This window comes from Lissotriton helveticus, chromosome 10 (assembly GCF_964261635.1).
Source record: "Lissotriton helveticus chromosome 10, aLisHel1.1, whole genome shotgun sequence".
Classification (NCBI taxonomy): Eukaryota; Metazoa; Chordata; class Amphibia; order Caudata; family Salamandridae; genus Lissotriton; species Lissotriton helveticus.
In genome coordinates, this window is record NC_136071.1 from 109,767,620 (window position 1) to 109,783,228 (window position 15,609).

Consider the following 15,609-nt stretch of genomic DNA (forward strand, 5'->3'; position numbering starts at 1 on the left):
TGACGTCCGGACTGTTATACAAGATTTGCGAGTCTAAATGGCATATACGCTAAGAGCATGCTACGTTCGACCATTGTTTTCACTCAGGCAATCCAGCCTGGGGGGGGAAAGAATGGCCAAATGAGCACAGCCCAGCGGGAATCTTCGCACTTCCTTCCTGAGGGTATGGGATGGTGTAAAGAAAAAACCAAGACAGAAAGCAATCTATAATAGAAAGGATATTAGGTTCGGGAGCTGGGTGGGTCAAACATCTAATAAGTGTCCAACGTAGTCTTAATAACTTGCCAAGAAATTCTCTGAAGGGATTCAGTCCGTACGAATTATTATTCGGAACTAGGATGTTGATCTCTGACCTTGATAGTCAGACTTCAGTGGTAACAGAAAAAAGCTTTGATGTCAAAGACCGTTTGGCTATTTTGCAGGACTTAAACAAAACAAGAAAAGACCTGAGCAACATACAGTTGAAAGAACAGCCAACGACCACTGAAGAATCACCACCTGTCCCAGCAAGACCTGTCTGGATTCCAAAAGTCGGGGATCTAGTCAGGGAGAAGATCGCGGTAAAGAAGGAATTTGGGCCTTCTTACAGAAAAGCAGTTCCTGTATTGTCTGTCAACGGGACAAGATCAGTTGTACTACCGCCACTTGCTGGAAAAAAGGAGAACCGAGTTGTATCCATCGACCTGGTAAAACCACAACATGTGGCCGATAACAAACAGTAGGCCAAGTGGACTCCCAATAAGTAGCAGAACACCAAGGTTTGCTACCAGTACAGAGGTCCTATCAAAGAGGCTCATCACATTCGAAACGCCTACGGAAGAACAACAAGGACTATGCAACAATGCAATAGAACTTAGACCTCTGAAAACCCAAATAAAGACATTTAGCAGAGACACACCAATCTATACAGAAGTACCAAGTGAAAATGCAAGAAACAAAAATCCTGAACCAATTGGAACAATTGACAGAACTGCATCCGGTTACTTCATCAACTTCGATGATTCCTCTGAAGGCTTCAGCGAACAAAAGACACAGCCATCATCAAAATCCTTTAAAGACAAAGGGAATGAACTTTTAAAACAACTGAAAGAAACATATCTAGTTTCTCCATGGATTGAATTTTGGGTGGGTTTTGGTGCATTTATCCTCATACTTTGGCTCATCATGGTATTTACTTTGGGACGCTTCATTGAGGGAAAATATGCTAAAATGGACACAGCAAGTCAGAACATCAACTTGGTCCTCAAACCACACACATCTTCACACGTCAAGAAACGAGAACTTTCTTCAGAACTTTCTTCAGCCAACTTCACAGCAATTCCAATACCTGGTGGGGTAGCCTGGGACAACACTGACTATGAAATTTATGGTCCGGTCGAGATCCTGAAATATCCACACCAAATCAAGATCTCCTTGAGTGATTTTGCAAAACCAAACTCATTTGCTGATGATTGGGACTTTGAAAGTATAAACAATATGATGTCTGACTTAGTAATGTCTGCTAAATTTACAAAACATGATTATTTGCAGGGTTCTACAAATTATGACAGCATGTACTGCTATAACCATTATGGTAACCATTTCTTGCATAAATCTGCACAACCTAGAAATGTTTTAAATTTTAATCAATGGGAACATTGTGCTACACCTCCAAAAGGGAGCTCTAGAACCGTATATGGCAAATATTCATATTTTTCAGGTTTTAACATAACTAATGCTGAAACATTTTATTACAAATTGTCAAACAAGACAGGGATGAAAACCATGATAACCAACACAAAATTGATATATTCAGATTCTTTCTTTGAAAAAATGAATACTTTTGGATTTGATTATTGGGACAAACATGTTGATTTGAAAAGTGTTTGGGGTACAAAAGAATGGCAAGTACAGGGTTTAGAAGCTTTGTTTAGAGCCTGCATGATCCCAGAACAAATGATATTTTTAAATGACACCGTTCAACAAACCACCTGTCTTGGCTTAGCCAAAATCAAAGATTTAAATAACCTGTCTATTCCAAAGCCAACAATGTTTAGCAATAACTCTGAAACAGATGAAGAAATAGACATAAACCATATACTTAACCAAAACAGAACACATCCTGATTGGAAACAATGGTTGATCTGGCCCACAGATACAAATAACTGTCAAGATAGATTCCTGAATAAAACACAGGGTTTCAAAATGACCAGGCCAGACCCTAGATATCCCCAAAGACATCACCCAGGGATAATAACAACCTACAGTGTGGGCAAATTATGCCTTCAATGGCTACAAACTTCCACACTGCCTGAAATTAAGCAACACCTAACTTTACTTACTGATGGTGCTGACTTGCGTGATTTCATACTGGGACCACGCAAACAGCGTCATAAGCGTTTCATAGCAGCCTCTGTATATGCAGCATACAATGAGGCCTGGAAGGTTACTCAAATTGAGACAGCAGAAAGAATACGGGAAATTGACCGTATTAATTTGGAAAAATCACTTTCTGTAGTGGACAATGGGTTAATGACTCTGTCCTCCAGAATTTTTTCATTGGACAGCATTGTGTCGTCAGCAATCGATATATTATCGCAAGACTTACTGTTATTACAACATGGTCAGTCACAATTGTGTTCTATTGTACAGCTTGGCTGGACGTTACAAAATCTGCGTTCAGGCTATGTGCCTTGGCGTTTAATCAACACAACGTCACTATTCGAAATCTTTAACCTTACTGATAGACAAATCGGTATGGCTCAGAAGGGTGCTGATTATACAATCTTGAGCATTGAAAAACTAGAAAGATTACCGTTGACAATGTCAGAACGACCTGTCAGTGAATGGATAATCCACGGAATCATAAATATTCCAATCTCAACCTTCAGGTTTCAATACTGCCAAAAATATATACAGGCTGGCATGTACGAGAAATTGGGAAAGGGGTACCTTAAAACAACATGGAACCTGCCCTATTCACATGCATGTGTCAGTAACAAAGGACAGAAAGTGTTTCTTAGTGGCAACAATTGTGCTATGTCACTAAGCGGCACGCTTCTGTGTAACGGTATTAGTTTGCACGGAGCCTGTGAAGGGAATTCATACAACCTTTCATGTCACCAGCAAGGCGCACCTGCAACTGAAATAGAACCATTCTTTCAAAGACTCTATAATGGGAGTTACATTCTTATTGTAGACCGCAGATGCTGTAGTCTTATGCCCGGTACTCCTTATCTCGTCACTACGACGGCGAAGGTCAAGTGCTGTGGACGTTCTTTGTTTCCCAGCTCCTTTCCAGACAAGGAGGCAAGGGTATGGCCCGGATTGAAGATTACTTCTATTCGAATAGACACTTTAAGCAGAATGAAAACAGTGCTTCTTCAGACGCCTACAAGGCTCACGTCATCTAAAGAAACGTATGATCTACAAGTCGCAAGGACGACTGCAGAGATACATACATTATTATCAACTAATTCCCCCGTACATTTCGCGGAAATCCTGAGCGAAATCTTAAATATTTCTGATACCACAGGGGTCTCAAAGGTATTTAAGACAGTATTTTCGATGGCATTAACACCATTCAAAGCCATACTGGGTATTTTTCCAGACTTCGTCCATTCGATTTTTGGCGGACTTCCCCTGATCCTAGGACTAATTGCAGGAATCCTATTCCTAGTCCTTATTTTTCGTTATGGCAACCCATGTCACAGAACAAAATCTCACGACAATGGAAGATACGATCCTAGCCATTGGATACCGGGACCGGATATCAAAAATCCTGGGACTATCCCGGCTTAGAGACCTAAACATGACTTGGTTTCTATCATTTCGACCAATGTGGCAAAGGTGTGTTTTACCTGTACTAAGGTGTCTGCTATGCGGAGAAGAATGCGTGTTAGACACCTGTCTGACGCTACAATCGGATGCGCCGGTGGATGCAGATACACTGTTGGTTCCTACCAAGGTTCACGCACTGTGCTGCCCTCAAAGGCTGCCAATTCTGATGACGGCATTCCTGGAATCTTCACCACTGCGATTGAAGAGTAGTGAAGTTCAAGATGAAAGCAGCATCGAACAGGTACGACCTTCTGTCAGCAATGCAAATCAGAATGTCAATGGAGACAATCATGCGCATGAATGCATGGTTACCCCTATTTCCGACTTAGAGGAACTTTCCCATGAAGCTGTTGACAGTTTTTTCGAAAGCCTGAATGATATGATGTTCTCTCCGGAACAGAAATAGAGACTTTTGAGTAAACTCGCACACGGCGTTCCCTGAATTCGGCCTTCAACTTTAAAAATAAAGTCACATGAACAATTACAATCCAGTTCACGGACAGCAACTTTTTTCAGCGAGCCCCTAAAATATTTTTCTATATATTTTTTTCCGGGACACTGATTTTCTGCTTAAAGTAAGAGACTATTCCTAGAGAACTAAGATTTCTATTTTAGATACTTTATAGACTTTATAGGCTTTAGCTGCCCGCTGGTATGTTCACAATAGATTTTATGTGATGAAATGGTTTCGACTTTTTTTCTGTATAGCCATATTAAGAGCCATTTCATGTGTATTTCTCATATACCAACAAGCAATAATGCATAACAATGCGTGTTTACTTTTGCATTTAATTCATAGCTTAAGTGCATACAATATATATGACTGCAATTTTTCAGTATATTTGAAAATTTCGAAATACATTTTGTGTATTTTGGGGTGGTAAGGTATACACTATACTCTATAGTATGTTGTACTATGTTATACTATGCATAGATTAGTAGATATGACCATAGTTAGCGTGGAGTGGGTGTCGTGTATTTCTATAGGTTCTGATTCGATCCCCCTATTCCTGACCCTATTCTGGTTAAACTTACTAGCTAGTTAACTAACAGTCAGCCCATGAGGCAAGAAATTCCCCATGATGCAGATACCGTTATCTGACGCAGTCACACTACGGCACAGGAACGTGTTATCTGATTAGGTCATAACGCTTGAGATCTAATTAGACAAGCGATATTCCTCCAGCCCCTGATAAGGCATACGACGTTCTCATAACAAATCAAACCTATGACAACCTGGATAATCCGTGCGGCCATTGTTTTGATTTCACAGAGAACTTTAGTAAAGAATGTGCTAACGAGCAAGTCGTATGACATCTTTATTGACGTACCTATGTCCATCCTTACGTCAATCCCGGCACCTTTAAGGTATAAATATTGCCGACCTTGCCCTATGCAAACACACGCGTGGTGACAAGACGGAGCAGCCATACTTGCCGAAGCCGAGAGCAGAAGCAGACCCCGCAGGCAGCAGCCCCGCCTTCCTGACGCGCTGAGAGACGCGCTGCTATCTCAAGCCGAGAGACCCAGCACCGGCGCTTCTGGGCAGCCCTCGCAGGCAGCCTGGAATATCGAGAGCAGAGAAAGAGATACCATTCCTCATTCATCCTAAATTCCAGGTACAGAACTGAATAACCCCTCCTAGAGAATTCTTTAGTTATTCACTTGGCAAAAACAAACTTAAACTAAACTGTAACTTTCTATTCCCGCCCACGCATTAGACTTAGGTCAGGTACACGGGGTAGGCGTATTTAGAAACACCAGTTGAGTACGTTTAGTCAAATGTATATATGTATGTAAATATATTTTATTCATTTTAAACATCATATGGCTCAGAAACCATATCAATGTTTTTACAGTATTATTTTATACTATTGCTTCTAATGTATGCACTTTACTTAACTATAAGTATTGCAATGATATCGATCCATTTCTCTTGTACGAGAAAAGAGACTGATCAATAAATAACATCTTTATTGAACACGCCCGTCTCTTCCTTTTCTCTACATTCTGATGAGACTAAGAATGCACGTACTGACTGAGTAAAATAATTGCCTTGTGCTCACACGACTCTCGAGATTGACTCTTGATTAGGGGAGAGCAAAGTTGTCATGTTCTATGGTTGTCAGAAACTAAATCCCTTCTTGTCTAATCAGGGGAGTTAATCCTTCCTTGAACATTCGAGAAAGTTTCTAGCGAACTCTGAGCTTAGCTGGCAAACCCAAAAATTAAGTCTAGTATCGACAGTAGTAGACCTAGTTAACGTCTGGCCTAGGCCTCTACTGCTGTAGGCACTATTCCAATGCGCAGAGCCTATTGGGAAAATAGGAGCTACACTACAATGTTTAGCTGGCGGCATGTTTTCTTTTTTCCTCTCACCAGCTTGCCAAAGGCCAGACCTGTTGAATTTGCCAATGCTTCTCTACACATTTTTTCCACTTCATTGTTAGCAAAGCTGGCAGGGTTTTAAAAACAATTGCAAAGTAGCGAGATACAGAACTTTGCAACTTTCCGCCTATCAAAATGCACAAACCATGTCTGGAGTAAGAGTGTGATCCATCTTTACTTATTTATTTATTTATTTATTTATTTATTTATTTATTTATAACGTTTTATATAGCGCGAACTTGATGCACAACGAAGAACACTCATTTTGCATAATGTGCTTAGATATAGTGAAGGTAATGAGCAGTAAAAACTGCGATTTAATTGTAATATAGTGATTACAGGCACTAGACTCTTAGGGCTAATATTTACTTCCCAATGTGCAAGTTTAACATGCATTATTTGCCAAAAATGTACAGCGAAATTAGCTGCGGTAATTAATTTCTTGGTGAACATTTCATAAGTTTCAGCTGTTTTATAAGAGAAACACATGTTTGTGGTCCAGCATTTTATTTCTGTGGTAATTTCAAGGCTGCAGGTCTGATCAGCAATGAAGATACGTCTGGACACGGTTGATAAATCAATTATTGTGAAACAAAAGTAATGACCGCTTATGTTATTATATTTCCTTAAAATAATGTTTTCTCATCCTAAGTACTTTGGATGTTAACGTTTTTGGGCTGTGCACAGCTGTGTGTGTGTAAGAGAGAGAGATGTGTGTGTGTGTGTGTGTGAGAGAGAGAGAGAGAGAGGTAAATACACACTTTATTACGGTTAATGGCCGGTCCTCGTAATAATAGGCATGTTGGGCCTCATTTATGAAAAGTGACGCATCATTGCGTGAAAACAGCGATGCGTCACTTTTCATTGCGCCCTCCTTGCGAGACCAATGATGCGTCATATTTACAGTATGACGTATCATGGCGCAAGAAGTTACAGATACGTCAGTATTTCTGACATATCTGTATGGCGCAAAAGTGACGCATTGTTGGAGTGTGTCACAAAAGTGTGAAAGGTGTGAAAGGGCCTGCGTCAGGCCTGCTGTGAGGTAGGCGTAAGAAATTGATGCATTTGTGTCCTAGAAGTGACGCAGTGAAATCTTATAGATTTCACTGCGTCACTTCTATGACCATGTCTTGCGTCAGAACGCCCCCCCTGCATACATTATACCTGGCGTAGGTATAATATAGCGCAGGGGTTTACAAAGTGACGCATCTACCTAGATGCGTCACTTTGTAAATATGGTGCAACAAGGCACATTTTTTACGCTGCTGGTGCGTCACAAAAAGTGACGCAACGGCGGTGTAAAATTGACGCACAGCCTTATAAATGAGGCCCGTTATGTTTTGTGTGTGTGCGTGCGTGTGTGTGCGGGCCTGCCTGCGTGCATGCATGCGAGTGTGCGCATGTGTGAGAGAGAGAGAGAGAAGTAAATACACACTTCATTACGGTCAATGGCCAGTCCGCAAAATAATAGGTTTGTTATGTTTTGTGTGTGCGTGCCTGCCTGCTTGCATGCGTGCGTGTGTGTGAGAGAGAGAGAGAGAGAGAAGTAAATACACACTTCATTGCGCTCAATGGCCAGTCCGCATAATAATAGGTAAGGACTCTTGAAGTACTAGCACTTTAACCTTCTAGCTTTATTTATTGTCTTAACTAAACATGGACACTCAAACAATTCTGAGGAACATTTCAACCGATTAAAATGACAATGGCTGTTTACAAAATTAAGGGCATCAAGGGGGAGGGGAGGGCATAGGGGGAATGGGGGGAACTGTCCTTTAAAAAAAAATCTCATTCATCTGTTTTAAAATTCTTGCCAACTGTTTTTTTTTTAACCTAATTATTTTTTTACTGTAATGATTTTAATTAATAGAACAGTTAATAAAACTCAATAAAATTCAATTATATAGGTATGTTATGTTGTGTTTGTGTGTGTGTGCGTGTGCACGCATGTTTTCGTTCTGGAGAAGTTGGAGAGGTGAGGTGAAAAGGAACAGCTGTACCAGAGACAGATCAGGCTCTGACAGGAAGGAGTCATAAATAGGTCCCTTGAGATTTCCGGTATAGACTTTAAGATTTAATATTCAAGATTTAAGATTTACGGTTTAAGATTTATGGTTTAAGATTCATGGTTTTAGGATTTAAACCGGCTCTCTGCTGGTTTAGGTCGGAAGCAGAATTTTACGTCCGAGGTCTTTGAAGCACCGACATGTTGGGAGAGCCTGTTAGCCATCTGTAAATGGCCTGCGGAGTCCGCGTCGGCTCGTACACCATATACACCGCACATTGTGAGAGGTCATATGTGAGCCTGGTTCTTCAACTCTGTGACAGTCGCTGCCATTTTATGGATTTTTGTGACCCCGGGCAAAACATGTTTTGGGGCTCCTTGATCTGAACAACCTTTAAGTTTGTTACACATATGTTAGCCCACAGGGTGCCCAACAACATTGAATTACACTTAAACTTTCAGAAATGGGGTCAGGCAGAAGCAGATGAACTATGTCAACATCCTTTTCATGACGACACTGGTTAGAGAGGGAAAGACTGAGAGGCAGAGTAAGGCAGAGATGAGAGAATAGTTGGAATGAAGAAATATAGAACACTACCACAGGTTGACCAATTATTTTGTTAATGAATCTGCAAATATGCTTTTGGATTAATGAATTAGTGAAGGGATGAATTTTGCTAGTGGATATATCACTGCACATGGGGGCATTGTCATTTTTCCTCTGCAGTGTTCCCGGCTCCATTCTTCAGGCTAAATAAGTGATCGCCGCGACTGTCACTGTGATGGCCCAAGGGTGGTGGATGGGGCCAGGGGCGTAACACAGGCCCCCTCAGCCCACGCGGTGCGGTGGGGCCCCTAGCTCCAAGGGGCCCCCTCGGCACTGCACTCTGGCCAGAGCACTCTGGCCGGAGAGCTCCTGATTGAGCCCGGAGGGGGGCCCCCTAAGTACCGTGCAGGGAGGCCCCCTCACTTTTCGTTACACCAGTGGATGGGGCACCTGTCATCAGGTCTCGTCTGTTGACAGCGTATAGGCTTTCGCTGTGAGACGTGTTGTGTACTATAAGGGGCTTGGCTCCCGCCCATTGCTTCCCATTCGTTGGCTTCATTGTCACTCTTAGATGCACATGTCATGAGAAAAAAATCACTGTGATGCAGCCAGCACTGCCGGCATCATGGTGCTTTTTTCTAACTTTCCTTTTGGCCATGCTGCTGTACAACATGGCTCAAAGACATTAGCAAGGTCAATACATTTGCATAGGCGAGGCCCACTGGCTTTGCCAATCTCTGTTTTTTAAATGATGCCATACTTGGGCTACCTCTAAATAACCCCACAGGTCTGCCTACTGAAAGAACGAGTGAGTGAACAGAAAACAAAGCCATGGGTGCATGAATGATTATGAGTGAATAAGTAAATATACGAAATAACAAATAGACATTCCACCTAATCAAGAGATTTCAGACTACAGAACTAATAAAGCGAGTAAATAGCAGACTAAGAGGTATATTTACAAGCCCCTTTTGCCACAGGAATGTGACTTTTAAAGACGTTCCTGTGGCGATGAGGGCTTTGCCTTATTTACAGGGTGGTGTTAAGCCACTTAAAGCCGTCTTGTAAATAAGGCACCCTTTCACGCTATACTTAGCATGAAAGGGGCAGGCAATGGGTGTTGCGGTGGGCGTACCGCCTCAACACCCATTGATTTTGACGCTGCCCCATATTTACAAGGAATGCGTAAATATGGTGCAGCGCCAAAATGAAGACCAGGGAAAACCTGGTCTTAACATGGCGAAATGAGGAGACGTGCATTGTGCAGCACACTAGAAACAGAAAATCGCCATGAATGATTGCTTATTTGTAGGAAGGTGTCCCTTCCAGCACATAACCAATCATTTCTCCCAATGCACTATGGTGCAATGATGCCTGCGTTGGTGCCAGACAACCTAATTTAGCGCCAGCACTAGGAGAAATGCAAGGGTGGACCGTATCTTTTTAAATACGGCGCATCCCTGTATTTTCAGAATGGTGGACCTTGGCATTAAAAGTTTTGTTTAACGCCACGCTCAGTCATTCTGTTGTACATATGCCCCTAAGATTCTTGGGTAACATCTGACTGCACACACCAGGAGCTAGTCAGAAAGCCAAAAAATAATGATAAGAAAATAACAAAGAAGGGAAGCTTTGAGTCGGACAAGTATTAAAGAACAAGAGCATTAGCACAAAATGCCAAAGTAAAGTACCACAAATATATGAAAAATATGACCTTATGTAAAAAAAGAAATCTGCATATCGGGTCATATTGTATGGGCCGTCAAAAATTGCCAAGCTTGTGTTTTTGGGGCCACAAACCAAAACATTTGAGTAGCACAGGTTTGAACATTTTTAAGAACCAAAACCACAGATTTGGACACAGTCTGAGGTGATGTTTTGATTACAGACGTCAGCTTCCGATTCAGCAACAGGGCCAAAGTGGAGTGGTAATAAAGTTGTAGCCGTTGTTATGATAAAGTATCCAACCATGTTCCAAAAGCAGGCGTTTTCCCCCCAAAAATGTTTTATAGCTTTCTTCCACCAATGTGACGTTTTCCAATTAGGCCTCGTTAGGCCGCCACCTGTATCCACAGTCTGCGCCGGCGCCGCCATCTTGACCACCAGGCAGTGTCTGTGACACAGAGTCTCGTCATGTGGCAAAAACATGGAGGTGTGGATGTCAAGCCGTAAGCAGCTGTGGTGATACGTGGGCTCCTGTGCCAACCAACAAAACAAAGTCTCAAATTTTATGGTAATCCAAGCTGTTAAGTACCTGCCAAAAATGGGACAGATTCATGAGAAAAGTAGGAAAAATATAGGGAGAGATCTCCGCCTCTCCACGAATGTATTTTCTAATTTTTTTTCAATTCTCAAACATTCTCAGAAGAGTATGGCTGAAAAGTTGCACAGGGGACATTTTTCCAGGCATCTGCTTGGAAGGACCAGGTGACTTACCCTGAGGAATCTTCTAACTGCTTTGCCGACTTCTCCATAGTGATGAAGTGACCAAATGAAGAATAGGGTACTCAGTGCAAATATACCTTTTTCTGTGCGCGGGGAAAATATTCTTTCCCATAGAGAAAGCCCTCCAACCTCACCAAAGCTGGGGGTGATCTGTTCCTCTTCCCCTTACATTTTCAACCAAATCCAAACTTACGAGTTTGTGGGTGTTTCCAAAATTCCAAGAAAAAACATACCTTGGAGCACCCACTTTCCCACCGATTCAGTGGGATTTACCTCTGTGGAGATCACATTCATGGCAGAGACCTCCACGCCCATAAAGGGGTTTAAGTCTACTGGGAATTCCTTTGAGGGCCACCGGCAGGTATAAATGACCAAATTTACGTTTCTGAATAGGGCCCATTGAGGCTGAATTAAAAGTCTAAAACTCACATTTTATGGGCAATGTTCTTGATGCATTTTCTGTTCCCACCCGGAAAAGAGCCGCTGAAAATGCAATATGCAAGCGGGTTCCTGTCAGCTATGGATTGCTTAACCAGAAACGTTTCTGTGGGCAACTTTTAGAGTGTTTTGGCTTCTGCGAGCCAAATGAAGGAATAGGTGGCCCACATTGTGTCATTTTGTAGACCTGAACCATTGCCTGTTGTGTACATGTTTCCCTTTGTTAAGACACAATCACTTAAAGTATTGTGCCATGCGATATTCACTCCCAAAATGTGGGGACCCTAGGCACCTCATGGCGAAAAATGCTATATAAGAGAACAATATAATACAGTAACACATTTCATCCTAAAATGCTTGCCTACAAACTAAGGGCAGAATCTTGCTCTGTGATTGGATTATTTTCTAAGGTTTGTACCTTTTTTCTCTGAGCTGAAAGAAAGATGGCTAGCAATATTGAAGTTCCGAGAATAATCAGTCTTGGAATGTCTGTGCGAGCTTTGATCACTTTATACGTATACACAAGGATGTATCATCGTTTTCATTTATTTCATGTGTTGTTTTGCAGAGTAAACGTAAATGTGTTTGTATTTATATAGCGCACTTCTACCCAGAGGTCTCGTAGCGCTGTATTCAAACTGCTGTGGAACCCTTCCTGGCTTTCCTGTGAGATGTCCACTCCTGGGCACCCACAAGGTGAAGCCAGGCATCCAAGCGCTGCTGGGGCTGTTGTGGAGATTAAGCAAGCTATTGCCCAGGTCACAGAGTGGGAGCCATGAGGCGAGAATTATCAGGTCGAGGGAGATTGAGTCCAAAAGCCGCCGAGGCGGTAATTGAACCCTGGTCCCAGGCCAAACTTCTGCATCAGGGTCTGGCACTCTAACCATTGAGCCACGCTCCTCCACAAGTGCTCAACCAAGCCTGGAGCTCTCTTAAGAGCACTAGTTGAAGGGATGGTTGCAGAAAAGAAGAAATGGTATCGGCCTAACAGTAAACAAGGGTGTTTAGATCAGCAATGGGTTGTGCACTAAGGTTGTAACCTGAAACATAGTACACATATGTGATGTGGTAAGTTTTTTGACCTTTCGAAAATTAGACAAATCATTTGGCAGGTGGTTGTGGACTTTTGGATATTATAACAGCAGGACGCTTTTACACATAGAGTTGTGTTCCCAAAACATTTGCCCCTCATGTGATCATTGGGAAATTTCTTTTGGAAAGCCGACTTTATGCATCTAGCAAATTGACAGGCTACCATCACTTTTGGACGATAGTTCGGCATTGGGCTATTCAACACTGTATAGAATAAGCTGGTGGCCTAGCGGCTCAAGCTGCCACCTTTGGAATCTGGAGACTCAGGTTTGAATACCGGCCTTAGTGCTGAGCTCAACATTGTGGGCAGGTTGTCGCCTGACACCTCAAGTAATGTGCAGCACTCTGTTGCTTCACAGTTAGGTTTACGCTAAAGAAGTACATACCCATTGCTTGATTGTTGTTCATCACATTCCTAGAGAAACAGGGTCATTAAATTTGAGGTCGACCATGAATCCAGTTGTATGCATTTGTACAGTCTTGAGATGGATCAGTAGCTTCTCTATGAGGCTTCAGTAGAAGTGAATTGCGGATCCAAGATGTGTTAATAGTTCTCATTTTTAATGCTTGTTCCTATTGTAACAGAGAAACCAATTCATGTCAACACTCGGGTGAGTTACTGTAATAATCAGAAGTCCAGTAGCCAAGGTGTATATTGTTTGTATGATGGTTTATTAGTCTTAGTTGCTGGTAAGTAATATGTTCCAATAGTGAGCTTCAATTATAAGCCCGACCAGGAGTTGCCTCCCTGCTGCTCAGCCCATACGCCTATTGACACTCCAGCACCTCACAGGCAGCAGCGGCCGGCACAGGTAAATGCGTTGGGGCGGGGGCGGGATGCAGTGGGAGCAGGGGAAGTCGGCAGATGACGGACTAGGTATAATTAAATAAATAAATAACACCTATTCCGTCATCTGTCAGCTTCCACCCCACCGCACCCTGCCCCGCCCTACTGCACTTACATGTACCGGCCGCCGCTGCTCACAGGCACACAAACATTCCATTGCATCACCATGCACCAACATTCCACACAGGACACTCATACTGGCTGAGCAGCAGGTTATGACAGTTACTGATTTAGGTTATACCATGTTGCAACTTTTCAGAGGCACAAAGCCCATAAGGTGAGCATCTCTACTATTCCGGAATGATATCTTACCTCCCAGGCTGGGGTGGATGACCTAATGAAGATCGGGACTATGGTCTTAGAACATGTCCAAGCAGATGACGGCAAATGGTGCAGAGTGGTGTTCAGAAGCTTTTAGTAGGCAAGGGTATATTTTGCTTACGTACCCCTGTCTCTCTTCAAAAGAGATGCTTTTGTATGTCCAATTTTGTGCACTGTCGGCACATTTTTCCAAAATACTCAAGCACCACTGTATGAGCATACTTACCCAATAGTGGAATGCAAGTGGATCTGCAAAGATTGTGAGACCTTGGAGCTCATATTGGTGAAAAGCTAGTCTGAGAATTCAGGGTGATGTCCCCAGAATGACACATTTCCAATCTAGCAAATTATCAAAATGGTGAAAATGTCTTTAACCCCTTCGATGCTGATGACGGAGCGGTTCCGTCATCAGCATCGGCTGGGCTGTGCTGATGACGGAACCGCTCCGTCATCAGTACAGCCCTCGGGGGGAGCGCTGTCGCTCCCCCCCTGGGGCTCCGATCGTGTTTGTTTTTTGGGGGGTGGCAGCGGAAGACCTCGCGCTGCTCCCCCCGCACTTCCTGGTGACGTCAGTGCGCTGTCGCGCACGCCGACGTCATCAGGAAGTGCTGGACGCGCTGGAAGCCATTTCTTTCCAGCGCGTCCAGCTAGCAGGTAAGGTTTCTGCTCTCCGGTGGGGCAGGGGGGCCATTTCTCGGTGCCTTGAGGCATCGGGGGGGAGGAAACACTGTTTCCTCTCCCCTGATGTCCCAATGCAGGGCATTCCTGGTTCAGGATCGTGCACAGCGTTGCGATCCTGCACCAGTAATGCCCCCACTAGACACCAGGGATGTTTTTTTTCATAAAAGGAAGCGACCCCTTGGGCAAGGGTCGCTTCCTAGGGCCATAATTTTGTTATTCAGACTTTTCTGCCCCCCCTGGGTCGAGATCGCTCGTTTTAGCGAGCGATCTCGACCCAGGGGGGGCAGAAAAGCCCACTAGACACCAGGGATGTTTTTTTTCATAAAAGGAAGCGACCCCTTGGGCAAGGGTCGCTTCCTAGGGCCATAATTTTGTTATTCAGACTTTTCTGCCCCCCCTGGGTCGAGATCGCTCGTTTTAGCGAGCGATCTCGACCCGGGGGGGGCAGAAAAGCCCACTAGACACCAGGGATTATTTTTTTGATAAAAGGAAGCGACCACTTGGGAAAGGGTCGCTTCCTGGGGCATTTTTTATTAGTTTAGACCTTTCTGCCCCCCTGGGGGCAGATCAACCGTTTTATTCGGGAATCTGGACCCAGGGGGGGGGGGGGCAGGAAAGCCCACTAGACACCAGGGATTGTGTTTTTATTCGTAAAGGAAGCGACCCCTTGGTCAAGGGTCGCTTTCAGGGCCATCAAAATGTAGTGTAGACTTTTCTGCCCCCCCTGGGGGCAGATCGCCCATGTTAGCGCGTGATCTGGACCCAGGGGGGCAGAAAAGCCCACTAGACACCAGGGATTTATTTATAATTGTAAAGGAAGCGACCCTTGGGGAAAGGTCGCTTCCTAGTGGCCCATAATTTTTTTTAGACTTGTCTGCCCCCCCTGGGGGCAGATCAGCCGTTTTTTGGGCCACATCTGGACCCAGGGGGGGTAGAAAAGCCCACTAGACACCAGGGATTTTAGTATATTTTTAAAGGAAGCGACCCCTTGGGCAAGGGTCGCTTCCAGGGGGCATTATAAAT